We start from the raw sequence: 26,506 nt of genomic DNA on the forward strand, positions 1-26,506 counted from the left end.
CTGCTGCGTCTGTGCTGGGCTCGTGACCATATCGGTTGGGCTCTCGACGAATGATGAACCGTGGCCTTGTCAGATGAGTCCCGATTTCGGTTGGTAAGAGCTGATGGTAAGCTTCGAGTGTCACGCAGACCACGCGAAGCTATGAACCCAAGGTGTCAACAAGGCACTGTGCAAGCTGGTGGTGGCTCCATAATGGTGTGCGCTGTGCTTACATGGAATGGCCTGGATCCTCTGGTCCAACTGAAGTGATCATTGAATAGGAATGGTTGTGTTCGGCTGCTTGGAGACCATTTGCAGCCATTTATAGAATTCGTGCTCCCAAACAATGATGGATGTTTTTGGATGGCAATGCGTCATGTTACTGGGATACAATTGTTCGTTTCTGGCATGAAAAACATTCTAGACAATTCGAGCAAATGATTTGGCCACCCAAATCACACGACATGAGTGCCATCAAGCATTTATGGGACAGAATACAGTGGTCAGTTCGTTCACAAAATTCTGCACTGCCAAAACTTCCGCAATTATGGACGCTTATAGAGGCAGCATGGCTCAGTATTTTTACTGGGGATTTTCAACGACTTGTTGAGTCCATGCCACGTCGAGTTGTTCCACAACGCCGTAAAAAGGACAGACACGGTATTAGGATGTACCCCATTACCTTTGTCGTCTCACAAGGGAACCTCCCCATCGCACCCCCCTCAGATTTAGTTATAAGTTGGCACAGTGGATAGGCCTTGAAAAACTGAACACAGATCAATTGAGAAAACAGGAAGAAGTTGTGTAGAACTGTGAAAAAATAAGCAAAATATACAAACTGCGTAGTTCAAGGGAAGATAAGCAACAATATGGACAATAGGAACGCAGGAGCGCCGTGGTCTCGTGGTAACGTGAGCAGCTGCGGAATGAAAGGTCCTAGGTTCAAATCTTCCATCGAGTGTAAATTTTAATTTTTTATTTTCCGTTTATGTGACAAACTGTTACGTTTTCATCACTTTTTGGGAGTGATTATCACATCCACAAGAAAACCTAAATCGGGCTAGGTAGAAGAATCTTTTTACCCATTCGCCAAGTATACAAGTTAGGTGGGTCGACAACATATTCCTGTCATGTGACGCACATGCCGTCACCAGTGTCGTATAGAATATATCAGATGTGTTTTCCTGTGGAGGAATCGGTTGACCTATGACCTTACGATCAAATGTTTTCTGTTCCCATTGGAGAGGCACGTCCTTTCGTCCACTAATCGCACTGTTTTGCAGTGCGGTCGCAAAACACAGACACTAAACTTATTACAGTGAACAGAGATGTCAACGAACGAACGGACAGATAATAACTATGCAAAAATAAAGAAAGTAAAATTTTCAGTCGAGGGAAGACTTGAATCAAAGATCTCTCGTGCAGCAGCTGCTCACGCTACCACGGGACCACGGCGCTTCTAAGCACACTGATTCCATGATGTTGCTTATGTGGCCCATGGACTACTCAGTTTGTATATTTTGCTTATTTTTTCACAGTTCCACACAACTTCTTCCTGTTTTCTCAATTGATCTGTGTTCAGTTTATCAAGGCCTATCCACTGTGCCAACTTATAACTAAATCTGAGTGGGGTGCGATGGGGAGGTTCCCTTGTCAGTGTAGTTCCACAACAAAGCGCTGCACTACAATGGGTTTGGTAGGAGGGAAAAATAGTTGCAGAGTTTAGTTGCCATGTGCTGAGGAATCCTGATTCGAACTTGACACAGTATTTGTGAAGTTCTGAAATGCGAACATTACATATTACAACATGATTATTCGCACTGATGTCTGCCATTAACACAGGTATTAGTGAACAGAAAATTAGCTTACTTCGCAATACGTTTTCCAAACTGATGGGTAGCGTATCTGTCATTAAACTTGTTTTGGATGGGGCTTCGGTAATAGAATATGGATCGTGGCACGTAAACTGTTCGACAAAAACTCACGATGCCCTTGATACTTTTACAAACTGCAGCTCAGTTCCGTGAAAGGCATATTTCAGTTCTTCACTGCGATAATAATTTTAGAACAAATATACAGTTATTCATAACTATAGGTCCGTAACATACAACAAAACAGAACTACTGGTGAATCTATCTCACAATAACAGAACTGAAGAACAAAAATTCACTGGTAGCACTTGACCAGAGACAAGCCCCGTTCATTCAGCCGTGGGCACACTTGCAATTGATTTATCGTGTATCTCATCTCCTGACAACGTTAGAAATTCCATGAGGCAGTTGCGGATGATGCTGCTGTATGCAGAGAAGTCGCAACGCTAGAAAATTGTGGAGAAATGCAGGGCGACCCACAGAGGATCGATTCTTGGTGCAGTGATTGGCAGTCGACCCTCAGCATAAACAAACGTAAAGTATTGCGCGAGGTCGGCCGAAATCTCAACAACATGAATACACAGTGGAACGACTTCATAAAACTAACCGTAGGAAAGGCAACTTTCAAACTGATATTAATTTGAAGAATCCTCAGAAAATGTAGTTCACCCACAATGGAACTAGCTCCCAAATCCCTAGTTCGACCGTTACCTGGGTACTGCTCTTCAGTGTGGGATCCTTCCGAAATGGTACTTACAGAGGATATAGTGTATATTCATAGAAGAGCATCGTGTTTCGTCAGAGGCTTGTTTAGCAAGCGCAAAACCGACATGGAAATGCTCATCCAGCTTCAGTGACGTGCGCTACAACAGAGATGTTGTGCATCACGGTGTGGTTTACTGTTACAATTTCGAGATCCTATGTTCCTAGGAGAGTCAAGCAACATACTGCCTTTTCCTAAATGTATCTCGCAAAAAGATCCTGGAGGTAAAATTAGAAAGATTCCAACTCATACCAACAATCGTTCTTCCTATGCACCATTCACGAGTGAAACAGTGACGGGGGAAATGACTTGTTCTAAAAGTAGCCTCTGTCATGTACCGCAATGTACCTTATATGTATGCAGGGCATAACAGGTGTAAGTGCAGATATTTCTAGTGGTGACTGAAGTCAGTGTACTAAACAACCTTACATCAATTTTTACATCATTTGCAGACTGATCATTATAGCCATTGCAAGGTATATGTTTTTAGCTTGGTTAGTACCTCGAAGTGCATACAAGCTATTAATGTTTGTTCTCCTCAGAGCAGTAGGTCAGGTGTTTATGTGTGGACATGTGAATGGAAAACGGTAAGACTATACTGACAGGCGGCGAGGAGGAGGAGGAGGAGATTAGAGTTTAACATCACGTCGACTGACAGGTGTAGTCCACTTACTGGTGCAGTACAACCGTGCAGAAAACATCGGGTCGTGAAGTTTGAGACGTGGTTGTGGAAGACTGTTCAAAGCAGAGAGAAAACAACTAACACACTGTTGCGTGTACATATTTAGGTACCACATAAAAAATATTGGCACTTATACCCACTACAGCCTATGTATGTAGATGCACATGGACAACTGCATCATATATAAAAAGTTGGCGATTACTCTTAATATTGTCTCCACATCATTAAAACACACCATGAACAGCAATGGAGCTCACATGAAGTTACTTGTACGTCTACCCATGACTCTTCAGCGAAAATAAACACGCTGCGTCCTCCCAACGAAGAAATCCTCAACACAGACACGTATTTCATATATTACCCTATATGACCGTGCTTTCGTTAATGTGCTTTTATGCGGTAGAGAGTCACACGCTTTTCGGAAGTAAGAAATGCTGTATTTACCTGACCTCCTTCATCAATGATTTTCAGGGTATCCTACGAGACAAGCGCAAGATGAGATTTATATCACCGATTTTTTTGGCAAACGAAGTGATTGGAATCCCCCGAGGTGATTTTATTTGAATTACGTCATTACGTTTGACCTCAGAATATGTCCTAAGATTCTATAATAGATAGATATCAATAAGACCGTTTGATAGTTTTGTGAATCGTTTTTTTTTACCCTTCTTGTAGGCTGATGGCCTGTAGTTTCTTCCCTCTACCGGGCAGAGGCTTTTGTTTGAAGGATCTCAGGCATATTTTGGATACACGAAGGACTAACTCAGATGAAAATTCTATTTAGGATCTTAGAGGGATTCCATCAGGCCCTGAAACATTGCTCGATTTCAGCTGTATCTCAACGTCACTTACACCTGTATCACTATTATTTGTAGTGGTAACAGAATTAAACTGAGGCAGTACTCCTGGATTTTCCTTCGTAAAATAACATTTCACAACAGATCTCAGAATTTCTGGTTTTGCTTTGCTATCCGTAACTTCAGCCGCCATGTACAGGGTGACAATTATTAAACTATACGAAAAATCGTAAATTAGTTACAAATTGAGGCTTGCACACACTTCCTTCAACATGTAAACGTCACTGCAGATATTCGGATTTAGGTTATGACATGTAGATATGCGTGCCATCATTGACGATGATGTGGTGCAGACGAATAGCGAAATTCTGCATAACCCGCTGACGTGTCGGAACATCTATGCTGTCGATGGCCTCCTGAATGGCTGTCTTCAGCTCAGCAGTGGTTTTGGGGGTTATTGCTGTACACCTTGTCTTCAATATAGCCCCACAAAAAGGAGTCGCATGTGTTCAGATCCCGAGAATATGGCGGCCAATCGAGGCCTATGCTAGTGGTCTCTGCGTACCCCAGAGCCAGAACACGGTACCCAAAGTACTCCTGCAGGACATTAAACACTCTCCCGCTTCGGTGGAGTCGAGCTCCGTCTTGCATAAAACACATCCTGTCGAAATCAGTCATTTTGTATACTGGGGATGAAATCATATTCCAAAACCTTCACGTACCGTTCGGTAGTCACCGCGTGATCAAGGAATATCGCACCGATTATTCCGTGAGTGGTCTTTGCACCCCAAACAGTCACCCGTTGAGGGTGAAGAGACTTCTCAATCGTGAAATGCGGGTTCTCAGTCCCCCATATGCACAAATTTTTCTTATTGACGAACTCATCCAAATGGAAGTGGGCTTCGTCGCTAAACCAAACCAGGCATACGCTTACTAATTCCCTTCATGCCCCGCGGGAAACCGTGCAGTTAGAACGTCCTAGCGCAAACCGTTCGGAAGTTGTGAAGATTTTATTTCATGAAGTTCAATAACTGTCACTCTATATGTGTATCTGGACACCGCCTTTCGTGCTACTGACAGCTTTTCCATATGACTAGAATTTGTTGGATTTGGTGAGAGGTCTTTCGATCAGATTCTACACCGGTAGTTATGGAAGGCTTCACACATAGCCTTTCCGACATCTAGACGCGCTTCATTTATCATCTCTCTATCTATACTTCTATGATCCATTGTATACACATTCTGTGATAGTCGTTGTTCGTTTAGAAGTTTCTCTATTGAGAATGCGTATCATGGCGGACCCCCATAACGAACTGTTGTTTAGGAACACATATATCCAGTGCTAGGTCAATAATTCCCCTAAGCTTCAACCATATTTCCTCTACACGTCCCTTCTCAGAGGTAAATGTTCCAAGTTCTTCGTTGAGATATGATGCTGCTGCCTCTTTATCTAGGTTGATTAACATGTACATGCTTAAGTTTCTCTCTGTAACTTGGCACTAAGTGTTGATAGGACAGGCTCTTGGTCACTGATACCAGATTCAACGTGGACACTGTCAACCATATCACTCCTGTTTGTTCCCATCGGACCTACCATATTTCCATCGTGAGTGATCTTCCGATCTAACTGTTCTAGGTAGTTATCAGAGAAACAGTTAAGTATTGACATAAAAGTTTTCTGTATATGGTACCATGTCATATTATATCAAAAAAAAAAACTATTAGTGGTGAAACAAACGTTGCTGGTTAAAATGGCCGAAACGTTCGTTTCACCAGTAATAGGTTTTTATAATATGACGCAGTACCATACCCAGTAAATTTTAATGTCAACTGACTGGCCGCGGAAGCCTACGCAGTTATAAATGGCGCTCTAAAATTCCCCTTACAAACTTCTAGGACTTGTAGATGGGACTGAGTAGACAGTAATTTGAATTGGAACCTATATCCGGAAATATACCTTCTCCGTGCTGCAGCCGTTCGGAAACATGTTTTCTAGGTATGTACGCAAAAGTGTAGTCATGGGTGGCGGATGCATATGTCGGATCGGCTGATATCATTTGACGCCTATCTTGCTTGTATGGCGTGGTTCGAGCCTCAATTAGGTGTATGCGAGTGTTAGAGCAACATGGCTGACTACACGTTTGCAGAATACACCGGCATGATCCTTCTGTATGGCGAAGCTCACGTTAATGGAGGAGCTGAGTGTGTACCACGTCATTCCTAGGTACAATATGTGCACCAACTTGGTGGTCGCCACATGATACCCTGCTTGCAGTGGGTAGAATGCTAACCCTGCTTTGGAAAGGACAAAAACGGTTTAACTATTAACGACAATCTTTGTGAAGACAGATTACATTTCCTATTTGCTTCTTTCGTTATTAACGAGTGGAAATGTAAAAGAAGTGATGTACTGGGTCACACCTAGTAAATTACTTGTAAAAGTGGTCGCGTTGCCAACATGTTTTCAAATGGTTGCTGCACGGAAACAGTGCGTTTCCGGACATGGCTTCCAGTTCAAAATATTATCTACTCACTCTCCTCTACAAGCCCTAGAAGTTTGTAAGGGGAAATTTAGAGCATCCTGCATCAGTTTAGTATTGTTCCACTGCGTGTCATGTCACCCCCGCCAATTACTAATCTGTAATTATCCCAATCGATCGTTAAATTATTAAAGTCCCCGTCAATGATGACAGTGTGATTGAGGAATATACTTACTAGGAAACTGAGGTTTCCTTTACAGTTTTCGGGGTAACTCTGGTGGTCGACAGAAAGATCCATTTATAAGTTAATGCCCACCCCTGAATCTGAGTCTTAAGCAAACAGTCTCGGATGCAGATTCAGTTTCAGTCTCGGCGGATATGAGTATCTAGTTTACTGCGACAAATCTGCCACCTCCATTTTCCATTAGCCTGCCCTCCAATGTACTCTTAGAGCTACCCCAAATCTTTCACTGATGTTAGTTTTAGGTTATAGCAGGATTTCTGTACCTAGTATTATGTGAGCGCCATTGCCTTTTAGGAGTACTTCAATCTCTGTCTTTTTCTTTCTAAGTACTTCGGCCTTTAATAACCAAGAGTTTAACGGCCTTCGTGTGCGAGTCATTTCTTGGGATCTTACACTAATAATCCGACGGATTTCGAACTGGATGGTGAGTCAAATGGTAAGGTATCAGGCAAATCCAACACCTTCCATTAAAACCCTGACATGATAGCAAATCCGGCAGTATGTCACATAGCTCCGAATAAATCCTGACATTAAATTAACCAAAGTAATACAATCAACGAGTGAGCAAATGGAATACCACATACTAACACAAGAACGCCTAAATTCATGTCATACCTTCCCACCGTGAAACAGACGCAGTTCCAAGGGAAGATTCTAGAACACAAGCCGAGAGCAGAGTCGCATAGGCTAGGAGGCCCTACGATAAGGGACGGACACCCACGTCGCCAGCCGACCGCCAGGACCATCCCCCAGCCCATGTTAAAATATAGAGCCCTCCAGAAGAACAGTATAGATCTTACGACAACACTAAAAGGGCCACACCAGTTGCAAGTTTTAGCGTGAGACTATATGCGTCTCTGTTATGTAGCAAACATGAGAAACATTGCCCCACCACGAAACGTATAACGTTTCTCATTGGATAGACAGAATTTTTGTAGGCGGAGCTTAAGGTTAACATTGAGACCCTGATTGGTCAGTTGAAAACACAGCCAGATATATTTTTTTTAAACCAACTTCGGTAAATTGTAGTAAGGAGAAGTTAGAGAGAGTCGCTTCCGAGATGGCGAGGTGCTTGGAGCTGCGCCGCCCCCTGACGCTGCCTGAACACCGACAAGGTAATGAACGCACGTGGTGCCGCCATTGGTGTTGTTGTGGTCTTCAGTCCTGAGACTGGTTTGATGCAGCTCTCCATGCTACTCTATCCTGTGCAAGCTTTTTCATCTCCCAGTACCTACTGCAACCTACATCCTTCTGAATCTGCTTAGTGTATTCATCTCTTGGTCTCCCTCTATGATTTTTACCCTCCACGCTGCCCTCCAATACTAAATTGGTGATCCCTTGATGCCTCAGAACATGTCCTACCAACCGATCCCTTCTTCTGGTCAAGTTGTGCCACAAACTTCTCTTCTCCCCAATCCTATTCAATACTTCCTCATTAGTTATGTGATCTACCCATCTAATCTTCAGCATTCTTCTGTAGCACCACATTTCGAAAGCTTCTATTCTCTTCTTGTCCAGAGTAGTTACCGTCCATGTTTCACTTCCATACATGGCTACACTCCATACGAATACTTTCAAAAATGACTTCCTGACACTTAAATCAATACTGGATGTTAACAAATTTCTCTTCTTCAGAAACGCTTTCCTTGCCATTGCCAGCCTACATTTTATATCCTCTCTACTTCGACCATCATCAGTTATTTTGCTCCCCAAATAGCAAAACTCCTTTACTACTTTAAGTGACTCATTTCCTAATCTAATTCCCTCAGCATCACCCGACTTAATTAGACTACATTCCATTATCCTTGTTTTGCTTTTGTTGATGTTCATCTTATATCCTCCTTTCAAGACACTGCCCATTCCATTCAACTGCTCTTCCAAGTCCTTTGCTGTCTCTGACAGAATTACAATGTCATCGGCGAACCTCAAAGTTTTTATTTCTTCTCCATGAATTTTAATACCTACTCCGAATTTTTCTTTTGTTTCCTTTACTGCTTGCTCAATATACAGATTGAATAACATCGGGGAGAGGCTACAACCCTGTCTTACTCCCTTCCCAACCACTGCTTCCCTTTCATGTACCTCGACTCTTATAACTGCCATCTGGTTTCTGTACAAATTGTAAATAGCCTTTCGCTCCCTGTATTTTACCCCTGCCACCTTTAGAATTTGAAAGAGAGTATTCCAGTCAACATTGTCAAAAGCTTTCTCTAAGTCTACAAATGCTAGAAACGTAGGTTTGCCTTTCCTTAATCTTTCTTCTAAGATAAGTCGTAAGGTCAGTATTGCCTCACGTGTTCCAGTGTTTCTACGGAATCCAAACTGATCTTCCCCGAGGTTGGCTTCTACTAGTTTTTCCATTCGTCTGTAAAGAATTCGTGTTAGTATTTTGCAGCTGTGGCTTAGGCTTCACTAAGAACTGCAGAAGTCTCATCTGTTACATCCCCTTTTTATGTAATACTAGTGTCGATCGTCAATTAAACTTCGTGGTATTCACATTTGCTACGTGAAGTTAAAATCTGAAACGTGATGATTTTTCTGTTATATAATTATTGAGAAGCCACATCAGCCACTGTAATTTACGACAAGTTAAATAAGTAATTAAAGATAATTGAGCGCAACCGTAGACCATTTTGATAGTTTTCTCTTTTATGAAACTTAACTTAAATCTAGATTATAGATGTGATATGGCATAGGTCATCCTTCGATCCATTGTAGAACTTGGAAACCCATTCAGGGAATATTCGTTCATATTTTTGTTGAACGCAGTTGGTTTTTACCATCCTGTATTAAAATATTTCCCTTTATCAATAGTGCAATTTATAAACAATGTCTTGTGAGTACAATAAAAATTCCAATGGTAAACTTAACTACTTTTTCGACATTGTTTTACCAGCTAACTAAAAATAGGAAAGCCTTGAACCCCTTCCACTAAATTTAGTTAGTATTAAGATTCTTTTACAGAGAGTGCAGTGGAGCTGACGCTGAAATCATTAAGTATTTGATTGTATCATCGCTAGTCTCACTGAACTCTTCTGAACTCTACATGTCATGTGTGGTCTGGCGTCTCCATACCAGCAACAGGTCCCAGGTTCGAACTAGTCAATTCCCTAAAAAACATGCTCAGAGCGTCGTTGCGCGAAAGTGGTAGGGAAACACGACTTGTAACAAACAGACACCACACAGAATGTTAGAGAATGTTCATATGTGTGTTAATTCCTATGGGACCAAATTGCTGAGGTCATCGGTCCCTAGACTTACACACTACTTAAACTAACTTAACGCTAAAGACAACACTCACACCCATGCCCGAGGGAGGACTCGAACCTCCGGCGTGAGGAACCGCACGATTTGAGACATGTCGCCTGTAACTGCGCGGCCACTCCGCGCGGCGATGGTGAGTCGACTAGCTGTAAATACCCTTGTGTGCACCCCACACACAGTCAGCTCTCTGGGTAGTAGCAACCAATACTTGGTGAACCACTAATCCACAGAGTCTGGAGAGCAGCTGTTGGTCATCGCTATTCTGTAAGTCGTGTTGAGTCAGTAAAACCTTTGCGGTGTTCGATAGGATGATTTCTGCCTGCCGGAACTGAAACGCTGTGCTGCCTTGCTGAGGAACGAACGCTGTGCTGTGGTTGGGATGTTTACTGGAAAGCCGTCACGAAAGTGGCAGCCTGACGGCGGAATAGATGATCCGGGGATTCCCAGCCCGCCATTACTTTGCCATCTGTTACTGCTGCCGAGATAGCTACTAAGCCGCTCTTGACAGAGCTTCGAATATCGGCGCAAACTTGTGCACGCGCATCCTCAGCACCGTTGGTGTTTGTTTTTTGTGAAGCATTGTTAACAGAAGGCTGGGAGCTCGACCAGTCTACAGGTTCGTTTTGAGGATGACGTCGTGATGAAAAATGAAATTAATGTAAGTATGATGTAATATAGGAAGAGTCACTGAAAAGTTTCCATGGAACGGTACACTATGTTACTTACATACATCATCCTTTGTACGATGGAGCAGACGAAGCAGATACTCACCTGTAAGAGAAGAAAACAATAATTACCAATGTATCTTCACGAATTGCTCATCAGATTAGAAATATTTCAATAATTGTATACTTACTTTAGTTTATTTTTTTGTTTACATAGGTTTTCGATCTGTTTGATAACCAGATAGGTGTTAATAGCTAGTGTCACACTGTCTAACGTAAGAACAGTGGGTTGTTAACATAAAGCAAGGTTTTTCTTTGCGGTAAAATAAATATTGAATAAGGAATTTTATCTATTGCACGTTAGTCAAATCATTGCGTTAACAACGTATTGACCTTAATTTACAAGGCGCAGGGTTTCAAACGTGCTCCTGCGCCTAAAATTTAAAGGTCGACAATAATGACCCGTTTTTATACCACAAGGAAATGAAAATTATGAGCCCAACTGTTTGTGACTTATGACAATCGTCAATGACAAAATAAAAAGCGAGACGAACCTAGTGTAAATAGACGAAAATTTCCGTTACACCACTGGCATTGTCAATAATGTAACGACTGTGTTATTTTTGTTATGAATAATTCGTGACAACTTAAAAATGGTTCAAATGGCTCTCAGCACTATGGGACTTAACAGCTGAGGTCATCAGTCCCCTAGAACTTAGAACTACTTAAACCTAACTAACCTAAGGACATCACACACATCCATGCCCGAGGCAGGATTCGAACCTGCGACCGTAGCAGTCGCGCGGTTCCGAACTGAGCGCCTTAACCGCGAGACCACCGCGGCCGGCTTCATTTATTCCTATCGATTCCTTACGACATATTCAGACAAAAACTTACTGTCGCAATTGTAGGTATAAGGCAACATACAAGTAACTCGCAAAGAACGCTGATAAACATAGGTCCGGAAAACGATGGTTTTTCCAGATAGCACGTATTACGACTGAGCATGCCGCGCGGGATTAGCCGAGCGGTTTAGGGCGCTGCAGTCATGGACTTTGCGGCTGGTTCCGGCGGAGGTTCGAGTCCTCCGTCGGGCATGGGTGTGTGTGTTTGTCCTTAGGATAATTTAGATTAAGTAGTGTGTAAGCTTACAGACTGGTGACCTTAGCAGTTAAGTCCCATAAGATTTCAAACACATTTGAACATTTTGAACGACTGAGCACATGAACACGTTATAACAGGGTCCCTAAGGATCCAAACTGCATACATGTACGTGAGGACAAAGCAAGTGTTCCAAATGCCAACTTCCATGAGAAGCACGTCTCCTCATTGATGCCTGTAGACAGTAAAAATCCCAGGCGTGTTCCGAATGCACTGACAATCAAGCACAATGCTTCCCCAAGTTTATTGACACTATCTACAGTTGTGGTGTACACAAAATATTTTGAATATACCCACACAAAATAAAACTTTAATAAGTTCAACTCGGGTGGCCTGGGAAGCCATGATATTGGCGAGAAAACCCCCGATACATATGTTGGCGATGGTCGTGCTACGTATTGCTATTGCCGAACACAATACGACGTTACAGTGCCTGTGCTGTTAAGAAGAACGAGCACCATTGCATCGTACTTATTAGCAACAAAGGCACAGCAATATCGTATTTATCCGTCGATACCAGGCAACGTCTTTAAATTAAAAAATGTCCTCCCCAATATGGGAATCACGTAATATGTGTACGAGTATAGGTTATGACGCAGCAACCCCGACGTATGGAAGTTTGGGTGGCCTTGAGTCGAGCACGGATAGCCGAAGAGGTTAAGGCGACAGGTTGCGTAAAGCGGGAAATCTGGCTTCGAGTCCCGGACCAGCATAAATTTTCAGTGTCCTCATTCTGTTACGCAGTTCATGGTTGTTCATATTCAAAAATGAAAGTGTGTCGGTGCACCATCAGGCACGTACCACATATGTATCCTTTCATGACAAGGAGTATCACCAAACGTAGTCCTCGATTTAACAGTGTTGTAACACTGGAACGACTGTGCTTGGATTTTCATTTAATTGGGGAAACCATTGTTTGCGGACCTATATTTGTTAATGTTATTTGATTTTTTCCTTTTCCTCTGTTCGCCCCTTTGATTTGTACATACCCCTGTACAAGTTTCTTTTAAATATAGATTTCATACAAATCGAAATTTTTGCGTCTCAATTAATGAGTCGTTATTAAGGTTCACATTGTCTAGTTTTCATGTGCACAAATTTAACATTTTTGGTAGGGTAAACTGTATTTGCTCGTTAAAACTAAGTGGGTAATATTTTTTTTTTGTTTTTGCTTAATCATTTCTAATACTTTCAGTAGCCTTGTCTTTCAACCTTTATCTGGGATTGTTACAAACAGTTGTGAAACTGAGGGTGGTCTAAGCTGCCGAAACTTGATTCATGGATATTCAAAGGCTGTTACATTATGTTCAGAATTGTTTTTGTTTTGTTTTGTTTCATTATTATTCGCTCAGAAATTTGTCTCATTTCTCCGTTTGACAAGGTAGTACTAGCTGTAAGCCTCTGAATGAATAACATTTATGTTGAAGGTTTATTGCACATATAAGAAACTATGCCGTGTTTCAGCAGAACATAGTTAGTGTAAAATCGTCCACAAGTGAATTTTTACAGACCTTTTTTGTAATGCATTAAATTTAAGCGAATTTTCTTTTAAAAGCGTCTATTATTCAATTTGCGAGATTACGGCTCTCTGTATTACTACTATACGTCGTGCGCAGATACACTAGGTCATAATCCAGCCGTATTGTTGATACAGGTTCACATACGTCATACCCCAGCTATGATGTTGACACAGATTCACATCTACATGGGCATGGCGAAATTTCAGCGGCCGTCGCTCTCGTAGCGCCAGTCCTAATTAATACGGAAAAGTAAACAGATTTTACCAGAAACAAGCGACAGCTGTATGTGTATTTTTGATAATAGGATCCCGTCCTTTGAATACTGTAGTACCTTACTCGTCCGCTAGCTGCCTGCTTTCTTTTTTCTCCTGTTGTATAGTGATTACGGGAGGACCGGAGTCCAAATGCCTGACTGGCCACTCGCACTTACATTTTTTGTGTTTCCCTTTAATAGATTAAGGCAAATGCTGGGTTAGTTCCTCCGACAAGGGCAAGGTCGATATTCAGTCCCACCCTTGTCCTTTTGAATCTGAGTTCCGTCTCTAACTGCGTCATCGTCACCTGATCCCTCGCGTTTTTCCCTATTGTTCCTCTTTTCTTTACTTTGATTAAGATATGACAACCAGTCAACGCCATTGCTATTACGAATAGTGCACTTTATTGTTACTTAATGGACAGAGGATGCATAGCGTTATTTGTTAGTGAAAATATCTCGTTTGAAATTTAAACGATATTTTACATAGCAAGAGATCATAACCTGCTTGTATAACTGTCTATTCACACGGGAATTTTCTTGCGATGTCGTAACTGTTAGGCGATTGAGCTAAATCTATGTTTTATTTAATCTTTAACGTACAAACAGAAGATTATCTCTAAAAGTTTCCTTTCAGAACAAATTATTTGCTGTACTCTTAAGCACTTTTCGACATTGATGAGTGCCTGCAGAAAAACGTTATGGCATCTGTAAGTCCACTATGAACTAGTCTTAGCGATAAGTCTCCCTCATGGAAAATCTATTTTGAAACTTCATCTTTGCTCATAAAAGCTCAACGAATCTCTTCGGTATAATAGTGAGGTACGGTAACCGTTAGCCTGGCGATCATATCTGCTGGCCGACTGTCCTTTCCCGCCGTCAGCGATAAATACTCTTTCACTGACAAGCAGGACAGTAAACAAAGTTTTTGCATCTACACAAACCCGCAAGACAAAAGGTGGCATATTTTCACTACCATTGACCTATTTTTCTAAACGAAGTGTATCTGTAGGCAGCTACCATGATCTGTTCATATGATACCGCGTGCTTTGTTTGTCTTTATACAATATTTTTCAATCATCATATTACAGCCTACGCAATGAAGTACGTAAATAGCTGGTAAAAATATGGGTAATATACTAGTACATGTCTGAGATAGTAAGAAGACCATCAATAGCAACACACTGAATGACTCCAAACATATTCGAAAAAATGCTTGTCGTTTAAATATACTTGCTAACTTGTTCATTTTAGTCACTGGAGTATCCAGCGTGTGGCTAAGGATTTAAATGGATTTTTCTTTTGACATGAGCATATTACTTTCAACGTTGCACAGAAAAAAGCATCCTCAACCCACTGCATATTTGGACAACCACCTTGACCACGATATTAAGGAGATGGTCGTAATTTTCTGGCTTATATGTGTATACATGCTGTCCTAGGGGGAATGATGATTATGCAGGGATGTGACAAGAACGATCATTCGAAGCAAAATCGTTCAGTAAACATGGGCTCTAAAACGCATAACTTGAGAGCTATGTACACTTGTCCACCTCCGCTGATGTGAAACACATCTCTTCTACTGAGCAAGTGCTCACAGCTGTTAAGGTACGCATTTTAGAGCTCATGTCTGTTAGAGTTTCTCTTCGAATGATCGTTGTTGTCGTATTCCTGAATACTGACCATTTCTCCTAGGACATACTGTATGATTTCTAAAATAACTGTAGCCAATGTTCAAACAAACGGCGACTTTCTGCACTGTTGACGAATTACAAGTTACGACTGCTGCTATTACTGTGCGTTGTGATTGTGTTCAGTAGCTCACTCTGTGGCTTGCGTCTAGCTTACGAAAACCAATTTTTACAGCATTAAATACCACGTTTGTAGGCCTTGTTTTTCCTTGTTGTTACAATATTTTGTAGTTTGCATTTTATTAGAAAAGCTTTGCGCCTATTACACTGAAGCGCCAAACGAACTGGTATAGGCATGCATATTCAAATACAGAGAGATGTAAACAGGCAGAATACGGCGCTGCGGTCGGCAAAGCCTATACAAGACAAAAAGTGTCTCTCACAATTGTTAGATCAGTTACTGCTGCTACTATGGCATGTTATCAAGATTTACGTGAGTTTGAACGTGGTGTTATAGTTGCACAAGAGCTATGGGACACAGCATCTCCGAGGCAGCGATGAATTGGGGATTTTCCCGTACGACCATTCTACCAGTGTACCATGAATACCAGGAATCTCGTAAAACATCAAATCTCTGACATCACTGAAGCCGGAAGAAGATCCTGCAACACCGGGACCAACGACGACTCAAAAGAATCGTTCAACGTGACAGAAGTGCAACCCTTCCGCAAATTGCTGCAGATTTCAGTGCGGGGCCATCAACAAGTGCCAGGGTGCGAACCATTCAACGAAACATCATCGATATGGGCTTTCGGAGCCAAAGGCACACTCGTGTATCCGTGATGACTGCACGTCACAAAGATTTACGCCTCACCTGGGCCTGTCAAGATCGACTTTGGACTGTTGATGACAGAAAACATGTTGCCTGGTCGGAAGAGTCGCGTTTCGAATTGTATCGAGCGGATGGACGAGTATGGGTATGGAGACAACCTCATGAATCCATGTAACCTGCATGTCAGCAGGGGAATGTTCCAACTAGTGGAGGCTCTGTAGTGGTGTGGAGCATGTGCAGTTGGAGTGATATGGGTCCCCTGATACGTCTAGATACGACTCTGACAGGTGGCAGTAAGCATCCTGTCTGATCACCTGCATCCATTCGTGTCCATTGCGCATTCCGACGGACTTGGGCAATTCCAGAAGGACAATGCGACACCCCACAGGTCAGAATTGAAACAGAGTGGCTCCAGGAACACTCTTCTGACTTTAAACAGTTCCACTGGCCACCAAACTCCCCAGACATTCAGACATGAACATTACTGAGCATATCTGGGACGCCTTGCAACGTGCTGTTAAGAAGAGATCTCCACCCCTTCGTACTCTTACAGATTTATGGACAGCCCTGCAGGATTCATGGTGTCAGTTCCCTCCATTACTACTTCAGACATTAGTCGAGTCCATGCGACGTCGTTTTGCGGCGCTTCTGCGTACTCGCGGGGGAACTGCACGATATTAGGCAGGTGTACCAGTTCTTTGGATATTCCGGGTATAACGATGAAGTTGTGTAACATTGTTAGACTGATACCCAGGGAAATAAATTACTTTTCAGATTCCCTGGCATCCCTGCCTCAATTTTTCTTGTTCGTCTCTGATTGCACGCGGTGAAAGACCTTTTGGTAATATGCTTGATATGTGTGGATGCGAGTGGAATAGACAGCAGTCTGCTAACAGTTGGAAGCCACATACGTTGCGGTCGATAGGCTAGAAGCTACTTACTACTTACTAACCATGGCTGTGGCGCGGCGATTGCTCTAGTGGCTCTGTGGCGTCACTTGAGGTCCCTGAAGCCACCCCGCCTACCGATGCGCCTCACCTAGTCGGTTGGTCCTCAGCCGAAGGTGAAGGTGAATAACGGATAATGGCTGGTCTCGGATCTCTAGGACTGTGGGTACTGGCCGCACGTTTGTCTCCATGCTCCTTAACAAATGACATGATGTGTATCCTGTTGACGAAAGTACATCTGATCTAGCAAGACACATCGTGTCTGATGAGAATGGGCCCAAACATCTTGATGTCTGCGAAAGAGGGCAGGAAGTGCGTCTCCTGACGAGTGAAAGCTGAAACTTTGTGCGGTTAACAGAGATCTCAGAAGGATAGCAGTCAAGATGAATGGGAAGTCTAGTGTGCAATCAGTTTGTTTGCTGCGGTGTATCGTTAAATATGTGGAGGAGGATACGCCTGTGTCTAAAGAGCACAACGGACAATGGCTGCAGCCCGCTCCAAATTATGATTGATGGCAGCACCAATGACGCCAGCCTCCTGTGCTCTGATAGCAACCACTGACGTACTCTCAAGTGGCGAGAGGTGGGAAGACGTACTGCCCACAGGAACATGGTCGAACAGGATCGTTGTGGTGGTCCAAGTGTGATGGTGTGTGGAGGCATAATACATGGGTGTACTGAGCTCCAAATCTTTAAACACAACACACTCACCGGTCAACGTTATTGTGACAGTGTACTCCGTCCCTATGGCATATTTTTAGGCTTGCATTCGGTTCAGACTTCATTTTCATTGACGAGAATGCGCGACCGCATCGAATAGCGCAGGTTAGGGAGATCTCGGAACGCGAGGCTATTCGACGAATGGACTGGTCTGTCCGTTCCCCCGATTTATATCCCATCGAGCACGTACGGAATGCGTTGGCGAGACGTAATACAGCACTTTCACGTGCACCAATGTCAATCCAAAAGTTGTCAACAGGGGTGGTGGAGGAATGGATATTCTGAGCAGCCTTTCTATATACTGTCCATGTTTCATCGAGCTATAGTATTTGTCGCTGACACATCATGGGAAAGTTACTTTGGTCCTTACGTTTTGCACACCAGCGTATTTTACTGATTGTTACACTGACATCTCAGATGGTAGGTAAACAATAAAATAGTGAGAATTTCAGATTTTGTTGACTTCTCGGCCTGGCATTAGTTTCGATAAAATTTTGTTTATGTTATGACACATGTTTGCGAAATACAGTTACTCAAAAGTTTCTTTGATTATCGGAGTAGTTATGTTAGCACGAGTTTTAAAATTAGAGCTGAAAGTTGGGTTAAGTTGCAATGAATAAATTCAAGAACAGTACCTTCAATGAAGTCTCTATTTCGTGCAGTTTACCACCAATGCAAATTCATCCGAAGTTAGTGAATGTTTCTAAGGAGTCTGCACTTTCGTTTTCAGTAGGCCAGAATTGGGTGAATAAATCAAACATGCCATACTTGTAAAAGGTCCACATGTACACCGTAGCCAAACTGTAGCAACACAGGAAAACGTCGAGGAAGTGCATTATACGGTCTTGGACCATCTTATGCATTTATCACGTGTTTGACGCAATAGCCACATCTAAAGGAAGTCAACCATGTGTTTTATCTGAAGCATTAACTACGAGAAAGTTTCTGCAAGACGGCTACAGCATTTCTTGCATCTTCACGAAAAACAAATGAGAAAACGGGTCTTGTCAGCAAGGGTTGCTCCATTTTACAACGAATCTTACACAATCGGTATGTTTTTAATGTGTATGAGACGCTGGGGGAGCACTTCACGACACAAAAAGCTAAGTCTTTTCATGTGCCGTAAAGGCTTTGGCCGATATTTTTTGGGATGAAACAGATATTCATCTTACGGTCTACCTTGCACAGAGCAAAACAGTAACTACCGAAAACTAGTCAAATCATCCTCGCCAACAGTATCACAAGATAATGGAGAATAATTCTGGAAAAAAAATCTTCCGAACTGTCAGTGGTGTTTCGGTAGTGGGAAATTTGAGAGAATTTCAGGACGAAGTATTGGAACATCTACTCTCTTCACCACATTACCAGATTTAACATCTTCTGACTGCTCATATGCAAAGAAATCAGTGGCTGAAAAGGTATGGCAGACGCAGATAAATACTTTGCACATATTCCTGAATGGCGTTTCAGCGAGAGAACTTGGCCACTGGAAAATATCAGAAGAACTCCAGTGGCCGAAAATGGGTCTACGTCGAAAGGTAACTAAAATATAGTATCTATGCCAAGCCTCGAACATTGCATACCACTACATTAAAAACTTTTTCAGTGTGAAGTAAATGGAAACTTTACGTCCGTCATGTCATTGCGATGCTGCATGTGGGAGTATCACTTCTCTGCTTTTGGCAAGGAATTCAAACTAGCAGCCGCGCGCTTCTGTAGCGGATTCAGTAATCGACTTATTGGGCGTAAAGAAGCAATCTGGGAGTGTGGATACGACCTCATCACGGCGCCTGTAACATCGTCACACGCGCCAGCCGGCGCAATACCTGCAAAAGTGCCACGCGTAGTGGCCGCTTGGTTTGAAGCGCAATGTCACGGATTGCGCGGCCCCTCCCGCCGGAGGTTCGAGTCCTCCCTCAGGCATGGGTGTGTGTGTGTTGTTCTTAGCGTAAGTTAATTTAAGTAGTGTGTAAGTTTAGAGACCGATGACCTCAGCAGTTTGGTCCCTTAGGAATTCACACACATTTTTGAACCTGCAGCAGCTACGAGTACCCAGGCACTTTGCGAACCATGTGTTGCCCATAGCAAGAGGTTGTATCACTTTATTTTGCATTCTACAGTTTAATTCCGCACTGTGTGTATTTAAGGACTTACTAAGTTCCCTTTACTTAACTATAACTGTTTCTTACACATTGAAGGAAGTGAAATCAGTCGCCCTCTCACCGGTCCTGAGGTGAAAATAAAGTCAAGTAACTTACAGGATCAAGATGAAATTTGTTGCCGTTGCAGTGAAAGATTGTGATTTTTAAGTTCTCTTTCAGGTCGATGTACTTTTCGTCATTGAAGTGTGATAGTGAAAGGTAAAATACCGTTTTACGGCTGCAGTAACCTAAAACAGTTTCCCAACCATAAGCTGTTTTACGTGCGGAAATGTCTGGAGTCATATAGGGCAAAATCTGGCGAGAAGAGAGGATATTCTGACTATTAGTACCCCAAAACTCTTAACATTTCCTATTGCTAAATTCCCTTTCATTATCCTGATGACATTTTTTCTCTTTGTCATATAGCATTAGTGTAGTTTTTTTAGCTGCTGACTGCCGATCAATAACGGAACGATTGCTTGTGCTATATGAACGACAATTTTCTTTCCTTCAGCGATTGTTGTACATAAAATACACTCCTGGAAATGGAAAAAAGAACACATTGACACCGGTGTGTCAGACCCACCATACTTGCTCCGGACACTGCGAGAGGGCTGTACAAGCAATGATCACACGCACGGCACAGCGGACACACCAGGAACCGCGGTGTTGGCCGTCGAATGGCGCTAGCTGCGCAGCATTTGTGCACCGCCGCCGTCAGTGTCAGCCAGTTTGCCGTGGCATACGGAGCTCCATCGCAGTCTTTAACACTGGTAGCGTGCCGCGACAGCGTGGACGTGAACCGTATGTGCAGTTGACGGACTTTGAGCGAGGGCGTATAGTGGGCATGCGGGAGGCCGGGTGGACGTACCGCCGAATTGCTCAACACGTGGGGCGTGAGGTCTCCACAGTACATCGATGTTGTCGCCAGTGGTCGGCGGAAGGTGCACGCCCCAACATCGTGCAGCCCGCCTCCAGTGGTGTCGCGACAGGCATGAATGGAGGGACGAATGGAGACGTGTCGTCTTCAGCGATGAGAGTCGCTTCTGCCTTGGTGCCAATGATGGTCGTATGCGTGTTTGGCGCCGTGGAGTTGAGCGCTACAATCAGGACTGCATACGACCGAGGCACACAGGGCCTACACCCGGCATCATGGTGTGGGGAGCGATCTCCTACACTGGCCGTACACCACTGGTGATCGTCGAGGGGACACTGAATAGTGCACGGTACATCCAAACCGTCATCGGACCCATCGTTCTACCATTCCTAGACCGGCAAGGGAACTTGCTGTTCCAACAGGACAATGCACGTCCGCATGTATCCCGTGCCACCCAACGTGCTCTAGAAGGTGTAAGTCAACTACCCTGGCCAGCAAGATCTCCGGATCTGTCCCCCATTGAGCATGTTTGGGACTGGATGAAGCGTCGTCTCACGCGGTCTGCACGTCCAGCACGAACGCTGGTCCAACTGAGGCGCCAGGTGGAAATGGCATGGCAAGCCGTTCCACAGGACTACATCCAGCATCTCTACGATCGTCTCCATGGGAGAATAGCAGCCTGCATTGCTGCGAAAGGTGGATATACACTGTACTAGTGCCGACTTTGTGCCTGCTCTGTTGCCTGTGTCTATGTGCCTGTGGTTCTGTCAGTGTGATCATGTGATGTATCTGACCCCAGGAATGTGTCAATAAAGTTTCCCCTTCCTGGGACAATGAATTCACGGTGTTCTTATTTCAATTTCCAGGAGTGTATATTTACTATCCAGTGTTATGATTAAGTATTAAAAAAAAATGCTCATCTTATTTCTTCTGTGTGTTATTCTTCTTTATGTTTCTTTTCTCGTATTTAGCATGGTTTTATTCCTCCAGGACTTGGATACTTAGTTGACGTCTTCTACTTCCATGAGAAAAAGGGCGAAATCTTGAGGTCCGCTGGTGAATAAAGCTGTATCAAGAGAATATTGCACTGTTTAGACATTTGGATGCAGAAATAGACTGCTGAACAGTATTGACGAGCTGGCGGATCCTTGTCGAATTGCAACGGTAATGGTATTGGTGCGTAAGTTCAAAATCCGGCCGCAGTGGTTCAAATGGCTCTGAGCACTATGCGACTTAACTTCTGAGGTCATCAGTCGCCTAGAACTTAGAACTAATTAAACCTAACTAACCTAAGGACATCACACATATCCATGCCCGAGGCAGGATTCGAACCTGCGACCGTAGCGGTCGCGCGGTTCCAGACTGAAGCGCCTAGAACCGCTCGGCCACAACGGCCAGCAGTGGGTAATTGTTTGCCCTCGATGGTTACTGTAGAAGGCCATCTTTTGGGATATTTATATAAAAGGTGAACATAACGGTCTTAGGTTGATGTTTGTGTTGAAAATATCTTGATTAAATTATCTTGACTCTTCTTGCAAAAGCTTTTTCATATCTAAGAAAACTGCGTCGGTGACGTGGAGTCATTGAATGCGATTTGCTACGGTTCTATTAGAGGAAAAAGCCGATACCGACCAGTCTTCATATAGTTTATTTTTTGACACATCGGCGGGTTACTTGCGCTTTCTAATGAAAGCTAAGACTGAGTGTGATTTTCAGAAGCCCTTGGAATCAATAAGCGCTTGACGTACATTTCTGTTCTGCTATGAACGACCCGTGGTCCTTGAAACGCACTGGTGGTTGATAGCTGCACGAGAGTAGACTCCAGATGCATACATCCGGGTTTGACTTTCCCACTGGTCTTTATGTTTTCACCGACAGTTTTCAATTCTGGAAATTCTTGTTGTATGTGAAAGCATAAAGTTGTACTGTAGTCCATGCTTTACGTTAACCTGTTGGTCTTGCGAGTGATTTTGCCTGAGAGGGCTCTCATGTTGGATGGGGCGGCGGCAGAGCACGTCCCACAGGGATGTCAAGAGTAACATGTAAGTTACAGATTATTTAACTTCATACATATTCGCACTTCTTATGTTTTGTGTTCCGGAAGGCGTTCTATCTGTATCCTCGTTGATTGTATTAATGTGTACTTGGTTTACAGAAACAGGAGTTCATTTCCCAGATATGATTTTAATATCGTGTGATCGCAATATTTCCAAAAGGTCATGGAATGCGAAAGAAATGTAAAAAAAGAACCTGCATGAATAGTACAATTACTTCGTTTCTAGACGACTGCCCACAGTCGCAACAATTACACTAAACATATTTGGTAACTGGAAAATAAAAGACGCGGAGAAACACTTACGCCAACAATTAATCAGCGAGAATCTCTGATTCGCAATAATCCTGTACATGTGTTTCTTCTCTCACGAATGTTCTTGTCCACAAACCATTGCCTCACAGATGCTGCTTAATGACAAGGCGTATTGTCATGTTGATACAATCAATCATCGTTTCCGAATCGTTCCTCTATTGCACGCAGTACTCAATGCCGTGAAATGTGCTCGTATCCTCCCGCATGCAACATTTTCTTAAGCGAAAAAAGGGGACCACACCCGAACCACGAAAAACACCCCCATACCATAACACCGCCTCCTCCTTACTTCAGGTCAAATTATTTGGATATTCCCAAACCGTGCCAGAGGATTGCTGCAGAGTACAGCGTGTTTCATCACCAAGAATCAGTGGTTTCCAGTCATCCACTGTCCACTGGGGTCGCTCTTGCACCGCCTGAAGCGTCACTTACCACTTACTACAGGAGTGGGTAGCTTCTGAAGAGCACCTCGACCACTGTACCCCTGTCTTCGTAAATTCACTACGCATAGTCTTTGTGCTATCTGGATTGCTGGTAGCACTTTGGAGTCATTTCTTTCGCTTATTTCACGCGATTTTTTACAGCCATCCTCGACGGTCCCTGCCAGTCTGTACCTGCGGTCTGCCTGGTCCTCGTTTGCTGTTGGTTGTTCCTTCGCGTCTTCACTTAATAGTCACATCACCAATAGTCGAATTCACTTAACAATCACATCACCAATAGTCAAATTAAACAGTTCTAGAAGGGTCGAAAAATCCTGGAGGATTTGTTACTCAGGTACCATCCAATGAGTAGTTAATGTTCCAAGTCAGTGAGTTGCTGACCGAGCCATTCTACAATTACCGCTTCTCTACTGAAAACAATTCTCCCTGCCTCCTTTTATCTTGGCGGGTCCGCCTCTCCTGCCACGTAGTTGGAAATTCCGCATTACATAGGAGTGTCCAGATACTTTTGATCAGGAAGTGTATTTCCTTTTATCTGGATGTAGTTAAATTTCAGTATCTACTGTGCATAGTGTTGAGAACATAACCACGAAACCTCGTAACTGTCGAAAATTTCCAGAATGAGATTTTCACTCTGCAGCGGAGTGTGCGCTGATGTGAAACTTCCTGGCAGATTAAAACTGTGTGCCGGGCCGAGACTCGAACTCGGGACCTTTGCCTTTCGCGGGCAAGTGCTCTACCAACTGAGCTACCCAAGCACGACTCACGCCCCGTCCTCACAGCTTTACTTCTGCCATACCTCGCCTCCTACCTTCCAAACTTTACAGAAGCTCTCCTGCGAACCTTGCAGAACTAGCACTCCTGAAAGAAAGGATATTGCGGAGACATGGCTTAGCCACAGCCTCGGGGATGTTTCCAGAATGAGATTTTCACTCTACAGCGGAGTGTGCACTGATATGAAACTTCCTGGCAGATTAAAACTGTGTGCCGGGCCGAGACTCGAATTCGGGACCTTTGCCTTTCGCGGGCAAGTGCTCTACCAACTGAGCTACACAAGCACGACTCGCGCCCCGTCCTCACAGCTTTACTTCTGCCATACCTCGCCTCCTACCTTCCAAACTTTACAGAAGCTCTCCAGGAGAGCTCAGTTGGTAGAGCACATGCCCGCGAAAGACAAAGGTCCCGAGTTCAAGTCTCGGCCCGGCACACAGTTTTAATCTGCCAGGAGGTGTCGAATATTTGTTATACAATTCACGAAAAAGGATGCTTGATGACGGTTTAGCTTCCTATCGACGTCCATTTCATGAAGGATGGAGTTTTAAGGAAGCCGGGAAAAGATACGGGAGGAAGTCTTTCGTGACGTCGTGCAATGACATTCGGCTTAAGCTGCTATACAATTTCCTACTACTTCCAGTTGAGTTTCGATGTGTGCCTCGAGGCTTTACATATAAAACCGCATATTACGGTTGTAGCTAGTTTGAGGCACTCCCTGTCTAAGTTTCACTTTGCACTGCTTTATTGTGTTTTACTTTGGAAAGTGGCGTCCCATGGCCACACTATTTTAAATTACAGTATGACCGAGCCGGCTTGGCTGTCGTGCACGAGCGTCAGGTTATGTTCCCCGTGGAACCCTAGCCGTGCTCCGACGGGTGGTGCGGATGCTAATTACGACTGCATATAAGTGGTGTAATTATAGCCAGAAGAAAATAACTCTGCCATTGACAGACTGCAGTGGCGCGGGAAGGGGAAGATGAGCAGGTAGTACGAGCACAGCCGGCCCGCGACCAGCCACGCTTTCCAAGCCCCAGTGTGTACCTACAAACCAGGGCACCCAGTGAGAACGTGGCGCTCCAGAAAGAACGGTTAGTGGCTGAGGCTAGCCCTACCACTCCACACACTGAAACGCCAATCAAAAAAGTGTTTCAGCCCAAGTATAGAGCACGAAGCTGCATAATAATTTCCCGTGTTGCAAAATGCTCAACATCAGCACCGTGTCTCTATGCACAACAATCGCAACAATAAACATGCGATTACGTAAAGAACCCAGTGGAAGCCTTTTCTTACTAGACTTGTCCCGAAAAGCGAATGAGTACACGTGACACGTGATCCTCACTATTATGACCAGTTATATGAACTGCCAAGAAGCCGGCACTACGGCCGAACACCCTAACATTACTTCAACTTCTGACTTCTGTAATACTACTTTATATTTAGGGCAATCACCGCAGAAATATTTGAATAAACAAGACCGCTGCGATTGTTTGAATTCTTAATTGGCGAACATAGCCGGTTTCGCAAATTAAATTTGCATCTCTCGGTGCTTCACTGTACACAAAGGAATAAAAGGAGTGATCAGAAATTTAGCCATGTCAAGAAACGGACAAATAAAAGTGGTAAGGTCAGTGTCTGCATCCAGTCAATAGATTAAAGGTTCTATTTAAACCGGTAAAGCCATCCCCAACCTTTATATCCAGATCTTTAAAACTTCTGACTCATGAATGTGTGATCGTCTATGATAAAATGTATTGGGGGTGAGGGCATCCGCAGCTTAAAGAAAGAACCCAGTATAAACGTCAAAGTAAGAACTTAGTAGCTATTAAAATAATTAATAATAAAAAAATAGGGCTCTAGGTAGGAAAGCGAGCCGGCCGCGGTAGCCGAGCGGTTCTAGGCGCTTCAGTCCAGTCTGCTACGGTCGCAAGTTCGAATCCTGCCTCGGGCATGGGTGTGTGTGATGTCCTTAGGTTAGTTAGGTTTAAGTAGTTCTAAGTTCTAGGGGAGTGATGACCTCAGAAGTTAAGTCCCATAGTGCTCAGAGCCATTTGAACCATTAATAATGGCGTTAACAACCCGTCATGACATGGCAAAACAC

General features: G+C 43.5%; 1 non-coding gene across 1 annotated transcript; it reads right to left on the minus strand.

Annotated features, from left to right (window-relative positions):
- Positions 1-24,318: 24,318 nt before the first annotated feature.
- Positions 24,319-24,393, minus strand: Trnas-cga (transfer RNA serine (anticodon CGA)). Its single transcript has one exon. It is a non-coding gene; the product is annotated as a tRNA-Ser (tRNA).
- Between the last annotated feature and the right edge of the window lie 2,113 nt (positions 24,394-26,506).

The sequence above is a fragment of the Schistocerca serialis genome, chromosome 3 (genome assembly GCF_023864345.2).
Source record: "Schistocerca serialis cubense isolate TAMUIC-IGC-003099 chromosome 3, iqSchSeri2.2, whole genome shotgun sequence".
Lineage (NCBI taxonomy): Eukaryota > Metazoa > Arthropoda > Insecta > Orthoptera > Acrididae > Schistocerca > Schistocerca serialis.